Here is a 5,152-nt window from a genome sequence, read left to right on the forward strand (position 1 = left end):
GGAGGTACGCCTTCTGCACATTGAAAGGGACCAAGAGATTGAGGGGCATAGATGTTATGTATATGCACTGACTCCCCAAGATAAATGCAATCGTTATATAATGTAAACATTAAGTAATAAAAAATAAATTTTTTAATTTAAAAAAAGAAATGCTTGGAAAAAACATGGACATGTTATTACAAACTCTCAGTTGAAAACATAAAGTGTTTCAATTGTTTTGGAAGTGGGCCTTAACATACTTTAAATACAACTTTTTTTCTTCTTTTTTTATTTTAGGGAAGGGTGTACAGGGCATTCAGGGTCTCACTACTAGATCAGACTCAGTAGTGATCCGTCTGTTTACACCTTCCCAAGAGCTGGGATTACAGGCATGTACCACTACGCCCAGTCTCAATTGCTGTCTCAGCGCGACCCAGGGGCGGGGCGAGTGCAGCAGGTCCAGGGATTAAACCCTGGCTGCTGAGCTATTTGGCCTGCCAAAATAGAGCTTTCTTGACCAATAACTTTAAATAGCTGGGAATTTTCTTGCCAATTCCCCTAGCTCTTTATAGGAAATGGCACTGAATCATGAGGTAGAGGTAAAAATTTAAAACAGGTTATGACAGGGCCGGCCAAATAGCTCAGCGGATTAAAGTGCCTGCAAGCAGGCACAGAGGCCGGGAGTTTGATCCCTGAGTCTGCAGTACCAGCCCTCCTCCCAGGGCTCTCTGAGAGAGCGACAACTGATACAGGGCATGGCAGCATGCGCCTGTAATCCCAGCTCTTGGGAGGCCTGTTTTGTCTGATCTAGTAGTGAACACCCTGTAGACCCTTCCTTTAAAAATACAAAAATAAAAAGTAAAAAATAAAACAGGTAACTCCGTATTCATCATGGGCTCCCACTTTTCTATCTCTGTCTCTTGATTGTTGGTTACTAAATTTCAGTGAGCAGTAGAATCATTTGAGTGTTTGCTTAACAAGAAGAGTCCTAAGATCATCCTACTCAAGTAAATAGTCAACTCACATTCAGGGAATACCTAACATGTTCCAGGCACTATTGTAGGCACTAGGGATCTAGCAGGAAAGAAGAGCTCTTGTCCACATGAAGCTTACAATTTAGCAGGGCAAGATAGGCACAAAGGAAAGAAGGTATTAATTGCAGGCATTCTGTAAGGGCTACAGAGTAGATATAATATAGGTGGGAGATGGGTGGTGCTTTGGGAAAGTGTGATCAGACAGCTTCCCTGAGGAGGAGATACTCAAAAGAGGCCCAAATGGACACAAGCACGCCATCGGGGCAGTGCTACAGCGAAGTAAGCGCAAGTGCTGAGATGCTGCTCAAGTGTGCCTGGTTAGCTCAAGGACAGAAGGACAGGAAGAAAGCCCAGAGAACGGGTTCTAGTAGATCATGCATGAGGACCAGGAAGCTGCCTTTTTAACAAGAACTCTTTCCTAGGTAAATCTGAGATGTAGCCCCTGTTGAAAGCCCTTAGACTAGACCGTCATTCAGAATTTTGATTCCAAGGCCTGCAACATTACCCTAATTAGCAAAACCTATAGTAAACAGTAATTGCACAAAAGGGTAAGATTTCCAAACTAACTCCCCTAGAAAGTCCCTTGGGAGAAGAGGTTCTATATCCATGGTGCCTGAAAAGATGCCTGGTACACAATGACATCTGACCAATGCATGAAGGAACAGTGGTCACCCCCAAGAAGCTCCTCACGCTGAATGAGCTAATTTGTAATGAGCCTCAATTTTTCCTCAAAGGAACCTCCATAAAAAGTAAAATAAGGGCCAGGGAGATGGCTCAGTAGAATAAGCGCTTGCCTGTCAAGCACAAGGGCCTGAGTTCAATCCCTGGTTCCACAAAAAAAAAAAAAGAATTTATTTATCTTCTTCCTTTTAATCTTTTATTTATGCATTTATTTGGTACAGGATCTTGCAACACAGCTCGGACATGTGGTGATTCTCCTGTCTCAGCCTCCTCAGCGCTGGGATTACAGATGTGAGCCACCATGCCTGGTTTTGGTGGCCGGTTTGGCGCCTGGGGCCAGCATGGTATAGTGGCACCAGGGATCAAACTCGGGTCCTTCCACCTGCCAAGCAGGCACTTAGATCACTGAACTACCTTCAAAACCCTATTTCTCTCTCTCTCTCTTTTTTTCTCCCCTGTTTCTCTTCTTAAAAGAGGACTTCACACAACATGGTGACACAGCTCTTGAGCGGTTGAGAAAGCAGGATTTCAAGTTAAAAGCCAGGCTTTTATATTAGATCTGTTCTTCTAAGGGCCAGCCAAATAGTTCAGCAGATTAAAGCCCATGCAAGCAGGCACAGGGGCCAGGGATTCTATCCCCAGGCCTGAGATGCCTGCCCTGCCCCCCCAGGACTCATTGAGATGGCAATTGAGACTCGGTGTGGTGGCGCAGGCCTGTAATCCCAGCTCTTAGGAGGCTATAAACAGATCACTACGAGTCCGATCTAGTAGTGAGATCCTGAATACCTTGTAGATCCTTCCCTAAAAAAAACAACAAAAATAAATAAATAAATCTGTTCTTCTAGTAAATCCTAACAAATAGGGCTGGTGAGATGGCTCAGTGGTCTAAAGCACCTACTTGGAACAAGCTTGGCAAAGCACAGGGACCGCGGTTCGATCCCCCAGCACCACATGTCAGCCAGCCCAGCCCCCTGGTGGGCTGAGCTGGCCACACACACACACACACACACACACACACACACACACAATAAATAAATAAAGACACATTTAAAAAAATCCTAACAAATACAGGAAATTTATTTGGGACACATAAAAAACTGTGACAAAACATAAGGCACTTTATGTAAAATAGGAAATAACAGCATATATTTTTTGCAAGTATGTGTCTATCTCAGATATATTAATAACAATGAGATATAACAATTATGAGCAGAGATACCATACTCATAAAGAAATAGGTCAAAAAGCAAAATGAATGAAGGTATCTGACTGCACTTGGTAAATACATGTACACAGATTTATAACTGCATTTATCTCAAATATTATTATTATTTTTTTTTTGGTGGAACTGGGGATTGAACTCAGGCCCTTGCGCTTGCCAGGGAAGCGCTTATTCCACTGAGCCATCTCCCCGGCCCCTCAAATATTGTTATGGACAATCGAAGTCTTCTGACAGACGGATCAAAAACCACAGTGTGTCACTCCCATGCATTCAGTTACCCAAAGAGCTAAAATCTGGAGACACTTTATTTTTCACAAATACATGTGTACAAGAAGACATCACTTCATTTCCTGAGGAAGTCTTAACATTTTTATATACACACAAAGTCAACTTTGTGATAATGTACTTCTGCAGTGTCAAGCTTGCAAAAATATGCATAAAACTAATTAGAACTCTCCAAAAATTCTACATAATTTGGTCTTTATTATTAAAAAATTATGTAAAGCTGGAATACATAGCACAGTGAATTGCAAAAAATAACGGTAGCAATTTAAAATAGTAGAAAGAAAAACTAAAAAATATCAAAAATTAAAAGGAAAATTTGAGGTATAAAAAGATCCATTGTGTATGGCCATTTGCACAGAGACAGTCTATAACAGCCAGTTAACTTTTTTAAAAACAGGGGCAAGCATGAATGCTGTACTCCACTAGCACACATTATGCAGGTAGGTTTCACACTTTTGGGGAAATTGCAGGGGTCAGCACATCTGGAGGGAAATGGACAAACCTCACCCTGGGAAACCACCTTCGGGGTCGTGCTGTCTTCTCTGCCAGGTAAGTATCACTGACCTTTTTGAGTATTGGATATATATATATATATATATATATATATATATATATATAGTATTTTAGGGAGGGGTCTACAGGGTGTTCAGGGTCCCACTACTAGATCAGACTTATAGTAATCCACCTGTTTACAGCCTCCCAAGAGCTGAAGTCTCGCATCAAGATGAATGGATTTTTTTCTCTTAGAGCATGGCTGTCCTTGAAGAATATATTCATATTTATGTGCTATGCAATAGTGTGCTTCTTGAAACTTTCCTTTGATTCAGTGTATGCCTACATGAAATTTAATTCTCCATTAAATTATCCCATCTTCTCTGTCATGCTTCTGAGTTGTTTTTGGGTATGTAGAAATCTATTCCATATTCACTCATATGCAGACTACAAATTTGGGGGAAGCAAATGGATGAGCGAACAGCAACACTTATGTTTGTGTGCTCTTGTTTCCTAATTATTTTCCAGCTGCAGTTCTGAAGATTTCAGCTTTCACAATTTCAGCACTAAGAATTTTAATCTTGTACGAGTGTGACTTGGAGGATCTTAGACTTCATAGATTTTAGCCTTTTGGATTTTCAGTATTTGGAATTCTGTCTTTTGGGATTGTGGCCCAAACTTGCAAAGCTGCCCTTATTTGCAGAAAGCATGACTGTTTGCATAAAAAAGAAAAACCCAAGTAAGCTGCAAGAAGCTAGAATTAAGAAGTGAGTTCAGCAAGGTCCCAAGATACAAAGCTGCATACAGAAAATTCCTTTTTATTTTTTATATTAGCAATGCATATGTGGACACAAAACAAAAAATTCAATGCCACTTACAATTTTACAAAAATGAAAACACTTGGGGCCGGGGAGATAGCTCAGTGGAATAAATGCTTGCCTAGCAAGTGCAAGGTCCTGAGTTCGATCTCTGGTACTACCAAAAAAAAAAAAGGAAAAAGAAAACACAAGTATAATCTAACAGTGCATGTATAGAACTTGCTTGCTGCAAACTACAATACATTTATGAAAGCACTTGAAGATCTAAATAAGTGGAAAGACATCACAGTTTGGAAGATTGTACATAGAAAAGATGTCACTTCCTTCCAAGATTGTATATAGGTTTAATGCAAGATCCCAGAAAGCTTATTCTAAATTTATTTGAAAGGCAAAGAAGGTAGTATGGAAGGTAGTATAAAGAAACCAATTGTGAAAAAGAACAAAGTGAGAGGAATCAGTCTATCTGACTGCAGGATTTTCTACATTGCCACAGTAGTCAGACAGCGTATTATTGTGAGAATGATAAACACATTCATAGATAAATGTACAAAATAAAGAATTTAGCACAAGTTTAACACAAATAAGCGTAGGATTTTTGTTTTGTAGTTTGTTTGTTTTGTGGTATGAGGAATTAAACCTAG

The 5,152-nt window shown here is 40.2% G+C and overlaps 1 non-coding gene across 1 annotated transcript; it reads right to left on the reverse strand.

Moving 5' to 3' along the window:
- Nucleotides 1-3,595: 3,595 nt before the first annotated feature.
- On the reverse strand, nt 3,596-3,758 carry LOC111813894. Its single transcript, XR_002819021.1, has one exon. It is a non-coding gene; the product is annotated as a U1 spliceosomal RNA (small nuclear RNA).
- Between the last annotated feature and the right edge of the window lie 1,394 nt (nt 3,759-5,152).

Source organism: Octodon degus, unplaced genomic scaffold, assembly GCF_000260255.1.
Source record: "Octodon degus isolate 3935 unplaced genomic scaffold, OctDeg1.0 scaffold00236, whole genome shotgun sequence".
Lineage (NCBI taxonomy): Eukaryota > Metazoa > Chordata > Mammalia > Rodentia > Octodontidae > Octodon > Octodon degus.